At 47.1% G+C, this 20,444-nt stretch overlaps 1 protein-coding gene across 1 annotated transcript in view; it reads right to left on the reverse strand.

Moving 5' to 3' along the window:
• Tsp74F (Tetraspanin 74F) overlaps positions 1 to 20,444 on the reverse strand; it is a 458,205-nt gene that overhangs the window by 316,263 nt on the left and 121,498 nt on the right. The window lies entirely within an intron of this gene.

Raw genomic sequence — 20,444 nt, forward strand, 5'->3', positions numbered from 1 at the left:
AGAACTCGCTCAAGCTCAATGCATTTTTGGTGTGAAGTGTTTCCCTTATCATTTATCAAAAAACGGGTAATAAGTATATGATATGGTCTTCACACTGACACCTCTTTCCCACAGAGAATTAGCTTTAAAAAAAAGCAGCTTATGAAGGCTTGAATATTAGCGAAGATGATGTGGCATAGATAGGATAATTATTATGAATGTTTCTAATGAAGGTAGTGGTAGTAGAGTGAATAATCAGAGTTTATATATAGATTGAAAGACATTTCATTCCAATGCCAGAATTTTAAATCATCCCAAATAATTCTTGCATTTTATAGTCTTCATTTTATAGTTCTTGATGCTTGCTTCTTGCTGACATCATTCTTATGCTGCATAATTCACCTGTTGTAAATTCCCTATTTCTCCCGTTCAAGCAACTTTACATTCATCATAAGAAACCTCGTAGATGAGTTCCAGAAACTTGCTGATGAGATTAGGGGGCGGCGTGTACCCCAGGCTTAGATATGCATTCAAGAGCCTCATATCTTGCAAATGTTAGAAATACTCCTGCTAAGCAAGTTCTTGGTGTCATACAAGGTTATTTGCGAATACGAATTTGCCTAAATTTAGGAAACAGTCAATATAAAACATGTCAAGCGATATCGCTGACGATACACACACATTCCAACTGAACTAAATACAAATAGATATAGCACCAAATGCAGAATCATTGGCATGATGCCATTCTTTCAGTGGAATAAAATCTGTCCTGCATTGTAAATCTGGAATCCTTTATAATCCAGACTACTAAATACTTATGAGGGTTGCGACGTAAAATATGCATGTATTTATTCCTCATTTTTTTACTTTAGGACCCGATAATGCTTAAACAGCAGTCAAAGAACTGGGATCACAGTACCTAATACTTTATATTGCTCCAGAAATCCGTTTCTCTGCCGATCGCAGCATTCGACACTAACAAGAAGGCACATGACACTTAGGGTGGTGCTATTCACTTTGATTGTTTGGGAACGAAACCCATAATGTACATGTTATGGCCCTGCGTGTCATTACGTTTGAACAACAAAAAGGTAGGGGGTTTGCGTTTTGCAAAACTGCATGGAGGTTTTCACTGTGTGCAATTAAAATTAGGAACCTTCCCAGCTCATACTAAATGCATTCTCCAAAGCTTTAGGTTATACAGGTGCACTACTTTACACAGAACACACTCTTTTCCCTCGTCACGGCTCACACTCTTAGGCAGAGTTACACCCTTTGAAGTTACACCCTTCTTCCACACAACGATAATTGTCATCTGCCTTTATGCATTTCCTTTCTTTAACGCTGCGAGCCCTGTGCTTTCCAGTAACGAACGGCATGCGCGTTATCAGCATGATAGCATTCCCGACAGCAAAGTAGCGGGCGTGGCGTTTTCAAGAAAGGAAACGCATCAAGGCAGATAACGATTATTGTTGTGTGGCAGAAGAGGCACTCCAAAGGGTGTAACTTTGCCTAAGAGTGCAGGTGGTGATTCAGATTCTTGAAAGGTGTTTCATTGTATGAGATGGCACATCGCGCTTCACTTATTTGCAGAATATTGCATTCCAATTGTGTCATATGAGATAAATCCATTAGAGAGCTTTAGCTTGCCCTAAATTCATTACAGCTGTGTACTGGTAAACTGGCCGCAGCTTGCAGTGCTTGTGGAAAAACAATTGTAACTGCCATATTATATGTAACTGTTAGTGCACAGGCATCGGCAGCAGCAATGGTTAGGGTACACTTGTTTCTTCTATTCTGCGGTATGCATCCTCCACCAGAAAGTAGTTTTTTTCGTCTTCCTCTTCTACCATATTGGAATGTGAAATGGGGTGTAATTTGTAGGATATACTCTTGCATAAACTTCATGAGCATTTATTCTTGTCTGTGCCACAGATCATTGTTGCTACCACTGTAAAAGCAGGGTGCCTGTTTACAGCACCCGTAGGGAACAATCTGTGAATCTTTAACGAACAGTAAGGATAATGAATAATCGAATAATTTTTAGTAATTTTCAACAAATTTAGCACTCTTTGCTTTCCACTATGGTGTTTTTAAAACCCTAATCTTGGCACAAGGTTTGAGTGCAGGATGTCATTTTGTGTGAAAGAGTACACTTGTGCGCATAACACCTCATCGTCAACATTCTGCTGCACAGAATGTCATTAGCTTTCGTATGCATTGGACACTATCTCAAAAACCGGTTGCTCCTTTGTTAGTTGGAATGTAGCATTTATGTAAAGCACATTTGATGTTCTAACAAAAAGCATTGTGCCCTCTTATCCCCTAATTCTCCTCATTTGATGCCTAGTGTTGTAATAGCATGGTTGACACCATAAGAGTCAGTGTGGTGAATAATTGTGTCTGGTGGAGTAGGGGGTGTACGTTAACTTAAGCAACTTTTCCAGATGACTTGAATCAGTATTGTGGAATGCTGTTTTTTTTGTTCAATCACTGTTACCAAGTTTCACTTTGGTTGTGGCAACAAGTATAATGTAGTTCGCTAGCACTCCTGTCAACACATATAATGTGCAGGCATCTGTGTTGAAAAAAAGACCAGCTAATGGTTTGCCAGGAGCTAAGGTCCATTTAGACCATTAAATTTTGAACTTACACTGGTGGAAATAACTGGTGAATGAAAGCACACCCAGGAGAGCTGACCATAATATTTTCTTTCATTATAACACTGCTGAAGCTTTGAACCGCATTTGAACTGGCTTGTTTAAAAAATGACCCATTTCCTTGTTCAAGTAAGACAAAGGTTCCACAGGAAGACAGAAACTTGAAGCCGTTAACAGCAGCATGAATATAAACAGCGTTCGACGTTTTGCAATCTTGCACCTGGTTATATTATCCATCCCATTTTTTTCCACAGGCTGTTCTTTACTGTTTTATGGTCATACCCAGTTTAATTTTAATGTCCCTATTTTTTAATATTTGGTTAATATATCTTTTCTTCATTGGCTTTCAACAAAATATATATTCATAATGTGCCTTCATTTACCATTTGCAGTGATCTTAACCAGATGCATCTTGATACAAAATTTATTTTGCTTAATTCTTCGTTTTCCTTTTCCAAAAGTGCAAACTGTTTATCTTGATACCTATTTTGTCTTCTGGGAAGATTGGGTCTACTGGATTAATGACTGCTTACATGTGTACATCGTTTTCTGTTTTGGTCACCCCTACTCTTGGCAAGTACTGACAGCATTGCTCATACCCGCTCCATCACAATCACCACTGCTAAGCACACCCTTCCTTCCTTTATTTTAACACTTTGGCTTCTCTTGACCTATTATATGCACCAGTTACTTCTCCCCCAATGAGGCTAGGGGCCAGTGAGATATGCACAATCCAAAACAACACAGCCAAGGAAAACATTTGCTACCCTAATGACAAGCACCTATGTCGAAATGTTGGCTACAGCAACATCCCTTGTTCCAACAATGTTGATCTACTTACATGTTTTTCTAACACAGAAGTTACTGCTTTGTCGTGTTCTGTGATTATACTTTTTGCCGCTTTCTTTAGGATGGATATTCACGAATACTATTTGTTTCTCCTAACAGCAGCAAGTTTATCCTTGCAAGCGTTTGGAGTCAAGAACAACTTTCACCAGGAAGAAGTGCAAGACGAGTGATTGAAGAAAATAAAGTTGCTTCTGTGATCTAAGAACTTGAGGACTGAAATGTTGCACCTTTTTGTATATATGCTATGCAGTGCATTCATATCACAAAGTGCAAAGTGTTTTATCTCTGCAGCCATGTCAGTGTGTTGGCAAGACAATTTTCTCAATGGTGACCTGCTGCTTTGACTATGAGCTGCCTTCATGACATTTGCATTAAAGGAGATGTACTATCGTGGACAAAAGTACCCTGGAAGTGCGAGCGTTGACCAAATTGCATTTCTGCTCAAGACTGCTGAAAACAGTGGGTCACGTATGCACATTCCGAACGCAGATGGTGGCATGGCTGATCCCAGCAAATAGCACACCAATAAAATTCGGTCAACTCTCGCACGTCCTGGGCAATTTTGTCCCCGATGGCACATTCTTCGAATAATGGATATGCTCTGCAAGATGAAATACGGGAAGCACCTGTACTTTAACGGATATAGTACAGATTTAGCATACGGAGTCTTTCGTTTTCTGAATACGGCAAGCACCTGTTTTTTAACGGTTATAGTACAGATTCAGCTTACAGTGTGTTCCGTTTTCTGAATACGAGAAGCACTGTACTTTAACGGTTATAGTACAGATTCAGAATACAGAGTCTTCCGTTTTCTAGATACAGAAGCACTCGTATCTTGTATTACGGTCTCTTTTTTACAGTTGTCCGTTCTACGGAAATGACCGTTCTTAATTTACGGAAGAGTGTTCGGTCACAAATTACCAGCAAATTTTCTGTAAAGTAAGGAAAATTTTTTTTACAGTGTAGCGGTGCTCTTCGTATAGAAACGCACAGTGCATAGAGTGACGCGCGACATCGCAATGCGCTGCAGAGGTTGCACGTGCGCATCATGGTTCGGAGCGGATGCGCTCTCGCAAGTTCAAACTTGCTGATCGACGCGCATCGTGGTACAGCGGATCACGCATGGTGGTTACGCTAAGGCGCCTCCAAGGAATGTTCCAGCCTTTTTCTTTGGTGCACGCTGACAATAAACGGAACAGTAAAGAACAACGGGAAATCAAAACGCTGTATTATACATTTGGCGAACGTTGTTTACGATACTACAAGTGTTTATTATTTTGGCGAAAAAGAAAAGAAGTTGATTATTTACCCGACGCGGTATATAGCTTATAGGGACTATGGCGTTGCGCTTCCGAGCTCGTGGTCGGGGGTTCGGTCTCAGTCGGGACCGGCCGCATTTTTGTGGCGGGCGTAATGCGAAAACGATCGTGTACCTAGATAGGCATGCAAGTTAAAAAAGAAAAAGAAAGAAAGAAGAGAACGATAGGTGGTCAAAATCAATTCGGAGTCCCCCGTCACTACAGCGTGCCCCCAAGAATTGTCTTTTTCTTTTAGGTTGTTGATTACAAGCGTAGAAAACAAACGTTAAACTATTGTTTCTTGCGTTCTCATTTTTAAAAATTTTTCTCGCACACTATCAATCCGGTACGTGAGGATGACGTCAACGATTTCGAAGTATTCTCTGGTGCTTGGCTTAGAGCAGTTGTAGCTCAGGAAAAAAAAAAAAGAGAAAAAACAACAACGTTGCACAAACTTAAAAGGTTGAGTCTTTCGCTCACTCACAATACGTATTCAATTTCGAACACTAAATAATTGACGTCAATGGACGCCGGTGCGAACGCTTCAAAAGCGCGTCTCCAGCCATGTTTTTTTTTTTTTTTCGCATCTTGTCTGGATCACGCTACCAAGAATGTGGTTTTCGGTACCATCGGGAAACGTAATTAAAGTAATGCAGATTAATCTAATCCTCCTTATAGCGACCGTTTAGGCGATGTTAACTTAGAAAAATAGGCCACTTTAGAGCCTTCATACTACGGCCATAAATAATAGTTAAGTATTCTCTGCTTTTCAATACAATTCCGTATACGTTCATAGAGACGTCATCCTCTGCCTGCTATCTGCTCAATTTATCTGGACAGGAGCACTGAATTTATGGCGAGGTGTTCTCCCGCACGATAGGTTGCCGTGGCTGCAACGCTCTAGTAAGGAAGTCAAATGGCTAAAGTTAGTAAAACAATTTAACGAAACATCTCGGCACCAAATCCAAATTGTTTTCTTTTTTCTGCCTCTATAACGAGCACCTTCGAGAGACGAACGCCCTTTTTGAGCGTTTAAACCTGCTCACCTGGAAGTACATGGAAGTATTTTCCTTCTCAACGCCGTAGTCGGGAAAATGCGACAACAAATAGATATTCAGAAAAGAGAGAGAGAGAGAGCAAAGAAGCGTGATTGAGCAGTGGAAGAGGAACATACATCTGTCATGCACTAAACGCCAAACGTGCCAAAGCAGCGCGCGTCAGGAAGATAAGTGTCCTTGCCGAGACAGGCCAACGAAGTTTTGTGCGCTTTATAAGCTTGAGGAAATTGCTATCCGGGAGACCGCCCGGCGGGTAGCCACAAGCCTAGTTGCTTTGTTGTTGTTTCGTCCGATTTGCATATGCGTCGGGAATTCTCGCGACGGGAAAGACGATATGTACTTCTCGTGAGAATAATTGCGCCAGTCCTTCCGCTGCTACTAGGTCGTTCTTTCTCGGCATAAATGCCTGCCAAAAGGCTTAACTCAAGTGCACCAGGCACGCCACGAGAATAGCGCCGGGGCGCGAGCTTCAAGCCGTTAAGACTAAGCGCCGTCGGGCCATCTTGGCGCATTGACTCTTTAACATTCGCTCCTCTGTCATTTTGAATTCACGGCGCGGCGCTTGCAAAGCGATGCGGGCGCTCGAGTGAGAGGCCACGTGGCGCCCTTGCGGCAGAGAGGAGAGCAATAACGCACAGCCGAAACGTCACCGATTTGCTGAAGCACCGCGCCACACACGGTGGCACTTTAAGGCACGTCGCGCGTGATAGGCATCAAAGTAAATGTAAATGTAGGAAGAGACAAAGAAAGAAAGAAAGAAAGAAAGAAAGTGACATCGGAGGGCAATTCCGCTACGACTCGTGACTGTACTCGCAACCGAGTGCTTTATACAGGACCCTCCCCCTCCCCCCCCCCCCCTTGCTTCTTCGCAATTGTGCACACAAATTCCCTCCAAACGACCCGTAACAATCACAGCATGGCGACGGTCGGTAATTTGAGAGGTTTAGCCCCGCCGAAACCAGCTATGCAGCCACGCGCGCGAGTTCGTGAAACGGGTTCTTTTTTTTATTGCGCGGACAAAAATGCATTGCGCAGTCGTCTTCTCCAACCCCCGAAACGCCCGGCGCTTGGTTTCCAAATACGAGCGGCGCCGCGTCTGCCGCGCGGAAGACTCTCGCAGCACACACACACACGGGGCGGGCGGCGCCGTCTGTTTGCTCTGGATGTTCGTTCCCTCCTTTCCCTCCCCCCCCCCCCAACCTCCTCTTCATCTTCGTCGCACAAGGTAACACGGGCCGAAGTGCAACAAATTGCCACACACGCGAGAGATGGGGAGGGCAGACCGCGTCCCAGCCGACCGGGCTAAAGGCTGTATAGGCCGGGCGGGTCTCTCCGGAGGGAAGGTCGCAAGGGCCTGCGCGGGTATCTTCCGTCTCGGACGCGGCAGCCGTGAATCACAGAATTGGATTCCTCTTCTTACACCGTGAGGCGAAAGGCTCCGTTTCTGTAACTCTGCTACGGGGGACCGTCGTGTATACCAAACCGAAGGCCCGAGCTGGTACCGGATTCAGCCTTTCTTCTTTTTCTCTTTTGCGATGGATGTCAAGGACAGTATACGATGACGCCAGTTCCTGGGCGTGCATGTATGCCGATGACACGATTCGGCTAACGTTAAGCGCATCGCATAGCCTCAAAGTTTTGGGCGGGAAATGAGGGCAAACGTATTGAGGAACGCGTGAGTCAACACGTGGTCAAAGGTGATGCGGCCGCCTTCTCCCGTCTCACCTTCCGTGTAGTTAGTGCACGAACAAACAAACCGCTAGGAGCGGTTTTTAATTCTTAGCATAGGTGAAGAAGATTTAAAAAGAAGCAGTTCCGTTAATGAAGTAGTATTTATATATATATAAAATGGAAACTTGCATGAAGATTCGGATGTCATATTGTTGTTTGATTATATGTTTTTACCGTGGGAAAATAGGTCACCAAAGAGCCGGCTATACCAAACGAAAAAAAAATGCGGCAGTAACCATCTCAGCGTGACTGTTGACCGTGTTGACCTTGAGCAGCATAGGCGATCCAAGAACACGCACGTGCTTGAGTATAAAGCTTCGAGAGCTTAACTTTCGACTCGCGATGCGATAAGTGAGTAATCACGCAGAATTGCGACAATCAAGTTGCCGAACATAAGATCGTGCTTTCCTGTTCGCTGCGCCAAATACGCAACGATGTTTAAAACGACATTCTGAAGCGTTATGAAAAAGAATACGTCTGATTGCGCGGAAATGTGTTAGATCTGAATTACGGGTAGCTCAGTCCGGATGACAAGCATACAGGAACTTGGTGATGGCAGTTATAGAGCCGGGGTTGGTTCTTGCCCTCGTTGTCGCCATTGTTGATTCGGGGGACTTGCTTAAAGCACATGCTGTACAAGATCTCAAATAGCGATAAAGTAAACGCATGCAGTCATGTGTGATACAGATACTGCAACAATGGGCTTCTTTATATTCTTTGTCCGTTATCCAAAGCTAGGTTTGAATTTGGCCGCTGTGAGAATTGTGTACCTTATATCCGAGTTGCACGCATAGCTAGCTACAGCAAGCGATGAGCTGTTGTTGCTTTTGTTGTTGTTGCAGAACCCTGTTTGCCTGACTCTCAGTGCCTCAAATTCCTCCGCATGAGCGCCACTGTCCGGAACAAACGAAGCATCGACCTTGTCCGTTACATCACAGTCTGGTAAACACGTCAGATGGCGCGACGTTTGCTTTCGTGCTATTCCTAATACTTGAATACTTCCGCGTTATTCTTAATACTTCAATACTTCCGCGAACTCTATGCGTTACAGATACACGCATGAGGAAGATGCATGACGCAATGGGCTTCGCCGAGGACCTTAGACGAAGCGAGTGCGGCAACGTAGACAAACTGACGGCCCCTCCGTTTCGACGATTCTGACATAATGCGGCGACGTTATTTGCTCCTTTTCGCTGCATATCCCTGTAGGCCCTGACCGGATACTTCTGTTTACGGAGAATGCAAGTCGCAGCGAGTCGAGCGGCACGTGTCTATCAGCTCAATAAAAAAAGCGGATACTTCGGTGCCAGCAGGTTTAGCCCGCTACTTTTCAGCGCGTTGAGAAATCGGCGCTGTCGAAATGCGGCCGCCGACGTCGGGAATCGGACCCGCGACCTTGGCCGCGCTAGCATCCGCCGCGCTGTCTCCGTGGCGTGACCCGCTTCTGCTTTGGGGAATGAAATTCCACCCGTAAAGCAGAGTGCTTTTTACTTCTTCTTCGTTTTCTCTTCCTGAAAATTAAACAGCGCCCATAGCTGCAGCGAGAACGGCCGCACGCACCTACAACCAACCGTGCTACAGCCACCACGCCCCGACCGTCTGTGCAGTTTTACGGTGTGGGCGTTTGCGGCGTTAGAGCTGTATTGTTTACCCAAGGCCACCATCTTTTCAGCCCTTTCCCGATACGCAGTATCACTTCAATCTCACTCACTCTGCTGCACGTAAGAACGACGGGTGGCCGCGCAGCTCTGCCTCTATTAAATCCTGTGCAGATGCTGCATAATAGCCGCGCCAGCCCCAACTCTGTTGTTCACGTAAGCCATTGTGAGAAACGGGGACCATTTCGCATTCCTACATATCTGAGAGATCCGCGTAGCCACGAAACGCAAATTGAACGAATCGCGTGCTGGCGTGGCGGTCCCGCGTGAATACGGGCTCGGTTTGTTGAAAAAGCCGCACTCGAGCACTTGGCGAGGGAAAACTTCGCCGATTGCGGTGGCGGTACAACCAGCGCAACTCCTCCCCCTTTCCCCTTTTAAGCATGACATGCTTTTAGCCCCCGTTGTCGCCGACCTTGGAGTGCCCTTCAGTCAAAAGCCAGAGCCGTTATCCGGGCAAGTTGCCAGAACAAATTAAATTAAATTATGGGGTTTCACGTGCCAGACCCACATTCTGATTATGAGGCCCGCCGTAGTGGGGGACTGCGGAAATTTGGTCCACCCGGGGTTGTTTAACGTCCACCTAAATCTAAGTACACGGGTGTTTTCGCATTCCGTCGCAACGGAAATGCGGCCGCCGTGACCGGGATTCGATCCAGGGACCTCGCGCATTAGCAGCCACTACGCAACCACGGCGGGTCTTGCGAGAACAAAACGAGATCATTCGAGCAACCAGTCCTAACTTTACAAAATGCGGTCTCTGGCACCCAACATTTTGTACAAGACCGCGTTCCATACGCTAGCTAATGCCCAAACAAGTTAAAAAACAAATATTGCTTCCGAGTTCTTCTCAATGTTCGCTCACAATATTGCTCAAGCTGTAACTTGTAGTACGCTGAAGTCTTATCTGTCATTTCCAATAGCGACGTTCGAAAGGCATATACCGGATACCATGCACTTCACTGTAATCCTTTGGCGCGGAGACAGGGTCGACTCCGCTCTGTTTAACGCCAGCAGTCCGTAAGTTCCGCGGCACAGGTTGTGCGCCGCCTCGAGAGATGGCGCCACTCGGCACGGCGCCTCCTTTAGGCGACTTTATTTTTCTCCTTCTGGCTGGGAAGTGCGCTGTCCCTGGCGTCTTTCGCTGCCTGTCGTGTCGCCTTCAGCCGGTTTTGTTCTAGCTGGCCAGTGTCCACATGGACCAGCGCACAGTATGACGTGGTGCGGTATGGCGTGTTGGGGTGCGCCGTTGCGAACATACGCTACACCCATCTTAAGATTGTGGCTAGTATCATATCCAACCAATCTGCTTTGCCGGTTGCCATATCGAGCTTACATCTACTCTCGACTACGGTAGAGCCAGCAATGTTTTTTTTTCTTTTTTTTTTGTGCTTGCGCTTTATCACTGGCACACAGTGACGGCGTGCGTCCGATGCAATCGCCTTCAAATCCGAAATTTACGAGCGACCCGCTCTCCCGCTTGGCGCTGCACGTACAGCTGCAGCATCAGCCGCGCTTACCGAGGAACGATTGCGCGGACACGAATTACATGCCTCGTGTGCTAGCAAGCGGGTCTTTGTATAGCGTTTGCGCGAGTGGTGCAATTCCTTCGTCGCGGAAGCGACGTGTTCGCGTCGAGCTCTATACAGCACTTGTATAAAGTGGCATCAAACACGTCCCGCCGATAAGGTTGAATTCAGGCGGGCCACAGGAAGAGGCTTAGACACGAAGTGGTCACGAGTGAGCTCAGCGGTCGCAACAAATATGGCTCTAGCGAAGGTTTCCTTGTTCGACCACTTGATCACGGGGGAAGGTTGTTGCGTTAGACATTGCGCTCGCATACGCGTTTCATTAAGTTCGCACAGCGCCTTCGTTATTATTATTATTATTATTATTATTATTATTATTATTATTATTATTATTATTATTAGTCTGAGAATGAAACAATACGGTTGTTATTTATAAGCACAATTAACCCGCGCCTCCAGAAACGGTGTAAAATGGGAGAAAAAGCTTGGGAAAGAGAAGGAAGCACTGTAGAGCGGAGGAGCAACCATAGCCAGAGTGGACGATGCCGCTTTGTTCTTTAGCAGAGCTCAAGAGACACAGTTCAATTCGAACATGAATATACGAAAATTGTATGTTTGTGTTCCATGTACTAACACACCAATGCGTGCATGCATCACAGACGGCATCCTTCTTATCGTTACAGCGCATGTAAAGAAGAAAAAGAAAGCTTCTACAAATGAATGATAAAGGAGCGCCCAAAGGACAAGGAAATCTTGCTGAAAATGACAGCCGTTTTACGTACTGGTCATTGTTTTGTTACTCTGGGTTACATTCCGCGGCTTTAATTATGGGGAAAGACGGACTTCAAACCCCGTCCCAGTTTATATACGGACGTTGTTTGCTGGGTCATGGCACAAGGCTTACAGGGGATCTCAGCAAAGTCGGCGTCACTTCGATAGGAAAAGAGGAAGGAAGGAATCTTCTTCTGGCAGACGTCGCGCCTCCCTCAGGTCGTAGATGGATTTTGCGCGCCTATATACCGTCGTTCACTTCGATAAACTCGCAAGGCTTGTACAGGGCGCTATACTTAGAGATATATTTCCGGTCACGAGAGAACACAATCCGTTGTACAGTCAGTGAAAGCAAGTATAGAGCCGTCATCCTGCGAAAGGCCACGGTCAAAGGGGAATTGGGCGCCCCATAGAGTATTCTCTCTGGCAGAGCTATAGTACGCTCAGTCGGGACTGTCAGACTGAGGCCGTTTGCATGGTGGCGCTCCTTGTTGACCCCCTACAGCCAAAGAAAGCTTAAGCCCAGAAATCAAGTGCAGGGTCAACCCGCGAGTGATCAGCGCATTCTCGTTATTCTCGAACACTGCATATATATCGCCCGGGCTCTGCAAACGGCCACAAGCCTGGGCGTTCCCTGTATCTTGCCGTATACTGCAAGTGGGCGTTGCAGCCACTGCCAGAACAATCAAATGTTCCTACATGCCACCAATTGGCGCACCAGTTTGAACGCCAATTTGAGTATGCCACATGCAGCCGGCACCGGTGTACAAGGCCACGGTCAACGTTGCTACATTCGATTCTGGCGCTCGTGTAGATGCATAACATTTTGATTCGACTAGCTAAAGAAAGAATGGCGTCAGTGCCCACGACAGTTACGGCAACTTACAGCAAGTCAGTCTTTCGTAATGCACGGCAAATGGAGCAGATGGCAAGGCAGTGCTTCCGTTTTATTCCGCTTATATATACTTCGCGTTCTTCTCTACCGTGGAAGGTTAACAACTTGCCCAGCCCTCCTTTACTGTCTAGCTGTCCGCACTGTCACAAATACTGGGGATTGCTAGGTGATAATCTGTACATGCTTTGGTGCAGAGGCGTGAGTACCGGCTGGCGCTCCTCAAACAGCCCGACTCAACTGAGAAAACAGAGGACGCGGATTAGATTTCTACAAATGGTGCATCTTTGGTACTCCTGAGAGCACTGCAACATCTTGCATGCAGAGAATTACATCTGCGCCTTGGCGTAAAAGTAGGTATAATGGTGGCACCGCTCGAACGGCCAGCAATAATGACGTTATATTTAGTTTATTTTTCTTTCCTAAGATCACACTCTTGTTCAACGACTAGGTTGTGCCAATAACACACCGAGTGTGTCTAGTGCCCTTTCGGAGTCAGCGTCCGTGTTATCTGAGTCTTGCCCTTTAGTCCTTTCGCACTGATTGATTTCGACGATTTTATTCTACCAACTCATCGAACTTGCGTCTTTGATACTTCCACGAAAAGAGCACAACGGGACATCTAGAAATATTTCTTGCGTTACAAGACTTCTGCGCCCCTGGCAGCCACTTTGTGACTAATCAAAACTTTCAAGGTTGTTTTCTACTGTTTCGCGCACCTGCAATTGCTAACTATGCAGGCCTCTACTTCACAACGCTCAGTCTCAATGGCGTTTCCAAACGCGCGAAGCAACGATCGCGCTTGACCTGCTTGCCGAGAGACGTTCAAACAATTACGCGTGCGTTAAAGGGCAACGAGATGCAACGTTCCTGGAAAGGTCTGCGGACGCGCTTGCACGCGTGTGCCGCAGCTAGTCCGTTATGCTATTCTTGAGCAAGCAGGAATCGATCACGAGCGTCAAGACGAGGCAGGTTTGATAGAGTGGGCCTTTCTGGGGGCGCATCTCCGCCGCTTCACCGGCCGCCGGCGAGTGTTACCGTATACGCGCTCGGCTGTACACGGCGCGCGGAAAGATTGACGATCTACGGCACGCGCCTTCCGCGTGCTACACAGCCCCCTCCCTACTCGTCGGAAAAGGTTGGAGGGCGTGGGGAGGAGCCGTCATTAGAAGTGGTGGGGTGGGAGCGACGGGGCGCAGCAACCTCGATATGCGACTTCGAACTACCACGGGAAGCACAGACCGCGCGCGCACGCCTTTGCTTCGAACGCGTGCGTACAAGTAGGCTTGGACAGATCCTGCCCGACGGCCGGTATAGAGTGCGCAGACGGGGCAGGTGAATGGCCCCCCGGGCGAGAACGATCGGTGACCGCACGGGCTCGTACATAGACAACGGCTCTTCATGTCGGCGCTCCTAATCACTCGGAGGTGCGCGTGCGCGTATAGCGTGTGGACGCGAACGTGTGCCGCCGCTGCAGCTTTCATTAGCGGCACGGCAATCGCGAGGAAGCAAACACGACCCCTGGCCCCGTCGTGCCCCACGGCGGAGGTCCCTCGGACGCGCGTTCGCAGCAGTCAACAGCTTCGCATATGTACTACGCGGGGCGATGGCGTCTGAGAGTATATGTTCGGGAGTCAGTGACGGGGTGAGTGAGCCCTGTGACTTCCTCTGGGCTCAAGAGCTTCGAGTGGAATGACGTCTCGTTCGGGGTCATCGAACCAGACGTATTTTAATTGACGTCTCGTTCTCACAGGGACTGTCCGCTGATTTGAAGTAAACAAAAACACACAAGAAAACAGTAAGAGACCATCCCCGGTTAGTGTCAATGTAAGCGAATATTCGAACGTTCCTGGAAACCGCCTCTCTTTATAATAAAGGAATGATGCGCTTGAAGGCGCATATTTGTTGAAGTGAGGGCATTTAGGTAGCAGCAGTTGTTTTATTGTGTAATCCATAAGGACGTAGCGGGTAGCATCGACGAATTCTACAGCGTTAATGAGAGGATAGCAGTAGTCATAACAAAATTTATTAAGATGTATAGGTTAAAAGTAGTTCAAGCCTACGCTCCAACCTCCAGTTATGATGACGATGATGAAATAAATAAGTTTTATGAAGATGTTGAATTAGCGATAATAAAAGTACAAACTCAGTATACTGTACTAATGGTCTATTGTTGAGTAGCCTTTACGGAATCCTGCCTGGTGCTTTGCTTGACAGAAGTCTAAGATGTTCCTGATTCTATTTGCGATTACCTTAGTAAATAGTTTGTAGGCAACTGACAGTAAGATGATCGGCCTATAATTTTTCAAGTCTTTGGCGTCCCCTTTCTTATGGATTAGGATTATGTTAGCGTTCTTCCAAGATTCCGGTACGCTCGAGGTCATGAGGCATTGCGTATACAGGGTGGCCAGTTTCTCTAGAACAATCTGCCCACCATCCTTCAACAAATCTGCTGTTACCTGATCCTCCCCGGCTGCCTTCCTCCTTTGCAAAGCTCCCAAGGCGTTCTTTACTTCTTCCGGCGTTACTTGTGGGATTTCAAATTCCTCTAGACTATTCTCTCTCACATTATCGTCGTGGGTGCCACTGGTACTGTATAAATCTCTATAGAACTCCTCAGCCACTTGAACTATCTCATCCATATTAGTAATGATATTGCCGGCTTTGTCTCTTAACGCATACATCTGATTTTTGCCAATTCCTAGTTTCTTCTTCACTGCTTTTAGGCTTCCTCCGTTCCTGGGAGCATGTTCAATTCTATCCATATTATACTTCCTTATGTCAGCTGTCTTTCGCCTGTTGATTAACTTCGAAAGTTCTGCCAGTTCTATTCTAGCTGTAGGATTAGAGGCTTTCATACATTGGCGTTTCTTGATCAGATCTTTCGTCTCCTGCGATAGTTTATTGGTATCCTGCCAAACGGAGTTACCACCGACTTCCATTGCAAACTCCTTATTGATGCCCACAAGATTGTCGTTCATTGCTTCAACACTAAGGTCCCCTTCCTGAGTTAAAGCCGAATACCTGTTCTGGAGCTTGATCTGCTAACTCAGTGACCGGCTTCTTATGTACCAGTTTCTTCCGTTCCCTCCTCAAGCCTAGACTAATTCGAGTTCTTACCATCCTGTAGTCACTGCAGCGCACCTTGCCGAGCACGTCCGCATCTTGTATGATGCCAGGGTTAACGCAGAGTATGAGGTCTATTTCATTTCTAGTCTCGCCGTTCGGGCCCCTCCACGTCCACTTTCGGCTATCCCGCTTGCGGAAGAAGGTATTCATTATCCGCATATTATTCTATTCCGCAAACTCTACTAATAACTCTCCCTTGCTATTCCTAGTGCCTGTGCCATATTCCCCCACTGCCTTGTCTCCAGCCTGCTTCTTGCCTACCTTGGCATTAAAGTCGCCCATTAGTATAGTGTATTTTGTTTTCACTCTGCCCATCGCCGATTCCACGTCTTCATAGAAGCTTTCGACTACCTGGTCATCATGACTGGATGTAGGGGCGTAGACCTGTACAACCTTCATTTTGCACCTCTTATTAAGTTTCACAACAAAACCTGCCACCCTCTCGTTCATGCTATAGAGTTCCTGTATCTTACCAGCTATATTCTTATTAATCAGGAATCCGACTCCTAGTTCACGTCTCTCCGCTAAGCCCCGGTAGCACAGGACGTGCCCGCTTTTTAGCACTGTATATGCTTCTTTTGGCCTCCCAGCTTCACTGAGCCATATTATATCCCATTGACTGCCCTCTAATTCCTCCAATAGCACTGCTAGACTCGCCTCACTAGATAACGTTCTAGCGTTAAACGTTGCCAGGTTCATATTCCAATGGCGGCCTGTCCGGAGCCACCCTCTGCTGCGTCGCAGCTCTGACCGCCGCCGTGGTCAGTTGCTTCGCAGCTGCTGGGGACTGAGGGCCGGGGTTTGATTGTTGCGTTCATATAGGAGGTTGTGGCCAAGTACTGCACCAGGGTGGCCGATCCTGCTCTGGTGAGGGAGTGCGTTACCGGTTCTGGTCACCGGGATCAGGCCCCACTCCAGGCCTGTTTATGCAATTTTATCAACACGCGGACTTTTTTTTTAATCCGGTGGAAAATTGCCGGTACCGGGATTCGAACCACGGACCTCTTGCACGCGAGGCGGGTGTTCTTCCTCTACGCCACCGCTGCACTCTGGGCGACTTCAATGCAATGCAATGACTGGGCGCTGCAATGGGCTACTTCAGTGCAAAAGTGAGGAAAAATCAGGCTGATGAACAAGCAATTGGCAACTATGGCGTCGATTCTAGGAACACTCGAGCAGAGATGTCGGTAGAATTAGCGGAAAGTAATAAGCTGCGAATAATGAACATCGTCTTCAGGAAGCGTTGGAACAAAAAAGAAATGAAATTGATTTCATAGTTTCTGCCAACGCCAGCATAGTACAGTATGTAGAAGTGTTAGGTAGGGTAAAGTGCAGTGATCATAGGTTAGTGAGGGCTAGGATTAGCCTCAATTTGAAGACAGCTGAAGTCAAATTGTTCAAGAAGAAATAGGCCAACGTATAGACACAGTAAGGGTAAAATCAGACCAATTCAGACTGGTGCTTGCAAACAAATATGCAGCCTTAGAACAGAGATATGAAGATGACATAGACGTAACCGTAACCGTAGCTCCCGCAGCTCGAAATTGAAGCACTCCGATTTCTATTTTGAATCTCTAATACGCCCTTTACTGATAGGCGCGAATCATACTGGAAATATTCGCTACACCGAGAGCGCCGTCCCACGGCGCTCGTATACACCAATTCCGTCCTGTTGTGCAGAGTGTACCATCAAAGCGAATGTAGCAGCGAACAACAACGTGTGCCCTCTATTCTTACTAAAAAGAAATTAGACCTAGAGGGGAAAAATAAAAAGACCTTGAATGAGCACTGTCTACGTGTTTTTCCGCATCACCGCGACCGCATTTTCTGCATTGCACTTCGCGGAGTGGCTCCGCCAATCCTGGCGTCGCACGGCAGATACGTGCGCCAACCCTGTATTCAGGCGTGATTGAGGAGCCTGACATACGTTCTGGCAAAACAGACTCCCCGCTCTAAAAACATCGAAATTTCGAGCAAGCAGCTCCCTTTAAAACGCCTATACACACGCTGCCTATCTGCCTTGCAATCTAACGCTTTACACGCGGAAGCTGCGTCCTTGCTCGTTTGCTTTCATCTTTCGCTCTCTCCCTTTCCCATGTTTTTTTTTTTTTTCAGAGGGTAAAGCAGGCACGTACCACCACTATACTTTGCTGACAGCGCAGTGCTTCGGGTCTGAAACGCGTTGCGGTCGCGCAATGCATCACTGCGCACGAGAACGCACGTTCTTCGCGGTTCTGCCCTGTCGGCCGGCCTGGTTGGCTGGCCCGATACGTACTCCTATACGCCTATTCGTTAGGCCTACCCGAGGCGTTTATGAATTTCTCGGCCGCCAGACGACGCCGCGGTCTGCCCCAGACCGAATGACCGAGCGACCCAACTGCCACGCGTGGTGCAGTCAAAGTGGACGAGTGGGGCCCGCCATTTGGGGCCGCGATTTATCATTCACGGAGACGGCGCGCACCAGAAACAAGAAGAGATTAAAGAAGAAGAAAAGAGAGCGCGTGGCAAATCGCGTTGCGTGAGCACTTGTCATTATCATACACGCGTAACCGAGATTATTTCACCTCCCTCCTCTCCCTTCCAACAACCCGCAATTTCTTCTTTTCCTTTTTTTTTTTTGTCTCCTGCTTCGCTTTTACCTGGTCGTTAGTTTGGTCGTTGCTGGCGTATACGATCGTGCTCTTGTTATTTTAGCTAGTCTTACGTGTCTCGTGCTATGCGTTTGCTGGTCTTGTTCATTTCGTACTCTTCTACAGTGGTGCTGTTTTAATGAGCGCGCCTTGTTTTCGTTGCCCCGTGCTTTTTTTCTTCTTCTGTATTTTATTATGCGCACATTTCCCCACCCCCCCTTCCTTCATCCTTCATTTACTCAGGGAGAAGAATCCGCAGGAGAAATGCGCAACGGAATTGCTACGCATTGCTTCTCCATGCTCCGCGGGGCGCCTCCCGCAAACTTGGCGAAATTGCTCGTTTCCTCACGCTAGACACTGTTTGACCGGCGGTCACTGAGAATCGTGCTGCTTTTGCGAAATAGCACTTGGGATACGAACGAGAAAGAAAAAAAAGAAAGGCTTCGGATGCATGTTTGCTCGCGTAGGGCTGTGGAATTAATGGATCGCTGATGACGCGGCCTTGGCTTCCTCACATGCTAGCGCCCCTCGCCGAGATATCACCATCTCGTAACGGAACAACGCCGGACGATTACAAGTGCAATTTTTCGCTCCCTGGGCACGAAATACGAAGAACTAGATAAGGAGAAAAGCATAGAAAAGAAGCGGAAACGGAAGAGAGGAGAAGTAAACGGGGCGGAGGTGGTCTGCGTCAGTCTGCTGACTGAGGGACTATGACAGATGTTCTAATTCTTGCGCACCTGCAGGCATGTACATCGAGTGCGTACGTTTAGGAGCTCACAGGAGCACCAATAGAATGTGGCCGTGAATGGAACTCGCATGACTCTCGCTTAGCGGTTACGCGACCAGATATGTTGTTGCGATATGAGGTGGTTCTGATGCCACTACGCGAATAAATTTGGCCTCACAATTATGTCGTGCACTTTTCTACTTTAATTACCGGCTACACAAGGAAAGCCAAAATATGGCATTCTGCGAACATCATGTGTGACACGGCAGTCTCTCGACCGAGGTCGTCATAACACTGAGTTGAAAGGCGGCTATTATAATGTGCTTTCACTGTTCATTGTGCTGTTGTCAGCTTGATGCAAGACAGTGGCCACCATCAAAAACAGTCGTAAGACTCCACTGCCCGATGTGTTCTCCGGTCAAACACGCATTTAAATCATCGACTATTGCTCTTAGGAGTGCAAGTTGCAACGTTTGAAAATATGAGCAGTGCAATGAGACGGGCAAGCACATGGATCGCCGGATTGATGACCATGGATTCCCCCGCCCCCCTCTTTTTTTGACTTGTTATTCTGTAGTTTCTAGAGACCAGTTTCGTTCTTCGGCTAGAGCAAGAGTGCCGTTTCGTAGTTTGGTAGTCAGATTCGCTGGTCACAGCTGCTGGGACAGTGGCTTCTTCGTATATCATTAATTTACAAACGGTTATTTATAGCAGTACGTGATAGCGTACTTATAAAACAAAAACGGAGAAGAAATCCGCCTCGATTCCACCCTGTGAAAGTGGATATACACCGAAGCTGCTGCCGACGTTAGACAAACACCATCATCACAAGCGACGCGTTCGTCACGCGCGCGCGAACGTGTGCGGAAGTGCAGCTTATATACATCCTCATTCTCCTAGGCCCTCCGCCAAGCGCAAGTGCGGTATAGAACTAACTGAATTTCGCAAACTAAGTTGCGTCATCAAATTCGTAAAGTAGGACTTACGCACAAGCTGCAGACACGATAGCTTCGGTCTGTAATTCGGATATGCGAGAAAACGTAATTCTGTTACGCGGGAACTCAAAGGGAAATCCCTTTTCCAGCTGATAAACAGCTGTTCGAGTGTCCGCGGTGGCTAGGTCACGCGACGACTTTAATGTTGAGTGATGACGTCACCTGATGACGCCACGTGATGTCCCTTGAAACAGCAGCACACGGTACGCTTCCCGATTCGTTTCACTGTCTCCGAAATCGGCCGACATTTTTGTTTGAGCCCCGCGCACGCGGACACGAAAAATCCCGACCAACTAGAGGCTAACAGCCTCATCGTAAAAAAATAAAAAAGAACCACATTTCTCTCATTCTCTATTCATTACCTTGCTTGTTAGCACCACCTAAAGCCAAAGCAACGTTATCATTCGTCTGCGCGAGCGAATTCAGTGGCCGGGCTTTTTTTTTTTTTTTCTGTCATGAACGTGCGAAATTTCCACCGCATAGTCTGCTTTCAGTCTGTTTTATTCTGTCCACTTCGTCTCTCTTCGTCTCAACC

The sequence above is a fragment of the Dermacentor variabilis genome, chromosome 4 (assembly GCF_050947875.1).
Source record: "Dermacentor variabilis isolate Ectoservices chromosome 4, ASM5094787v1, whole genome shotgun sequence".
Classification (NCBI taxonomy): Eukaryota; Metazoa; Arthropoda; class Arachnida; order Ixodida; family Ixodidae; genus Dermacentor; species Dermacentor variabilis.